We start from the raw sequence: 2,711 nt of genomic DNA, 5'->3' as shown, positions 1-2,711 counted from the left end.
GTAAACTAATAATTTGTCATCGAGAGATTGATATTACATCAAATCAAATTTTTTAAAAAAAAATTATATCAAATTGAACATTGACGGATTAAGTGTATATCAAATGACTCATTCAGTTTGCCTGTAGTCCAATAGTGAATGGAAATATCTTCTTTTTTTTCATCAATTTTAACATTAGTTTATTAAATGTACATCATATTGTCCATTCTGTCAGTAGTTTTCGTCAATTTTTTTAACTGCAGACAGACGGAATGGGCAATATGATGTACATTTAATAGGTGAAAGTGAATTAACGTAAAAACTTTTTTGAGATCAGATTTGATATAATATCGATCTCTTGAGGGACAAATTGTTAATTAATTATTAACTATTTTTTAAAATAAATGATAATAACTAAGATTTTAAACTGTAATGGTAATATATTATATACTTATTTTTATTTATTAAACTTTTACTTTTTATTTGATTCTAATTTCCTATTACTGCGTTGTGTTAGAGATACAATATTGTGGCAAAAAAATTGACAATACAATATGAAGATATGTAAGAGATATGTTCAATTTTTTTTTTCACCAAACATGCGTCCAGATATACAAATTCCACTTGCACTTCTTTTCTTTCTTTTTTGAAATAGTACAATTCAAAATACTTATTCTTAAATGTTTAATTTTATTTTTTAATTGTTTTCGAGCATAAATTATTCTACTATTTATTTTCATATTTGTTTATCGGATCATTTTTAAAAAACATTAAGTATAATTATTGTATCCATTAATACTATCTATTATAAGAAATAGTCGATTTTATTACATATAATAATAATGATTATATATTGGGGTCTCTCTGATCTTTACCTCCTAAATATTCACGGATCATTTTTTTTTTACTCAAATCTCTTTTATTATCCTTTCATAAATTCACATGACCGTAATTCTTGCATACTTAGGGGGAATGAATAGGATTTTCCCGAACGAAAGAGGGAAGGTTTGGTCGGCAGATAATATTGTGGAAAGAAACAAATAATAATTACTTACTCCCCAATGCCAAAATTCCACGATCTGGCTTGGGCAATCTGTCTAGAATTGACCGTATATATTGTCCTGTCCGTGGAGATTCCCCTTCTTGCCTTCACATTTCGGTCCAAAATCCCCTCAATTATTATGTAATATCCCTGATTTTTTTTATAGGTTTGGGCTATTTCCATCCCATCTTTGGCTAATCCACTTCAATTGTGGTTCATCTTACCAAAATGCCCCCGATAATATATTAATTATACTCTAATTGATATGGGTAAAACTCTTAAATTACTCACTCAATTCTCATATCTTCCTTTCTAAATCAAACACGTCATTTATTTCCAGTTGTGAATTTTTCAATCTACTCTACATATCCAGTTACTCAAAATTATTATAATAAATTATTTCTTAACTCCATGCAATAAATGAGAAAAAAATTATAATCTTGCCCCAGAAAATCAAATCCCATTTTGTCCAGTGTTCCATTACTCATTTAAAGGTCTCGACGCCAATAATATATATATATATATATATATATATTTTTTGGTTGTGTTTTTATTTTTTGCGCATAAAATTTTTTAAAAAATTAATATAAGAAATTATGCTAAAAGATATTTAGGACTTCCAGAAATAAAATCATTTCCATATTATTTGTAATACGAAAATGTAAAACTTATTTTAACTAATATTATATGTGAATATTATATGGTCATCAGTCATCTACTTGCTATTCGACTGGAATGGTGCTCATACAAATGTGACTTTCTTTTCATTAATAAAGTATATAACCAAAAACTTTTGTAGATTGAAATCACCTTTCTATTATAATATATAAAAATAAAAAGTACGTCACCTTTTATAAACCCTCAACTTGTGGTTATTTGCCTCTTGGTTTGTCCAGAAATTTAAATTTTTAATAACAAAGATTCATGTATCCATCTATTGCAGAAATAGATTCATGCATCTGTTAATTTAAATTAAATGAATTTTGCAAGTTCTTGTATATTCGGTTCAACGAATTTTAGATGTTCATTTACATTATTCGTATTTAGGGATATAACTAGATATTCTTTTTTGAAAAGTTAAAAATTCTCTAATAATTTAAAAGTTTTTCTCGAAATATGAAATGCATTTTTAACTTCAATGTACTATATGTCCTATAAATAGAGTACGGAAAACTTCATTTTCTAGACTAGTTTCTTTCTACTGTTATTTCTCTTTACACTATACCTCAAGATGTTTCTCTCACTATCGATATACTGCATTTTAAATTTAAGTTTAAGTTATAACTATTTCTCTTAAATTTTTTAATTCACATCGGGTGTATAATATACATTTTCTATAACATAAGTTCTTTTTGTAATGTTTTATAATTAACAACAATAATCTCATACGAATCAAATTACTTATTCTTATGATTGCAATTTGATTTTTCTTAATTATATTAGATAATTTTTTTCTTTCATAATAAAAAAATATTAGGTATATATTTTCCATACCATTTTTGTATGATTAGATTATTGCAATTAAAATTTTCATTCCTATTCTATTTAACTTATTATCTATTTTAAACAAATGTCAAAATTATTTAAAAAACACTATGTAATACGCGAGAGCTCTATTTTTTTAATTCTCATTTAATGTTTTATTATTTATTATTATTTTTATATTTAAAAAATTATAACATTTAAAATT

Source organism: Punica granatum, unplaced genomic scaffold, assembly GCF_007655135.1.
Source record: "Punica granatum isolate Tunisia-2019 unplaced genomic scaffold, ASM765513v2 Contig00376, whole genome shotgun sequence".
Lineage (NCBI taxonomy): Eukaryota > Viridiplantae > Streptophyta > Magnoliopsida > Myrtales > Lythraceae > Punica > Punica granatum.
The sequence above is the reverse complement of the archived record's forward strand: the minus strand, read 5'-3'. Positions refer to the sequence as shown.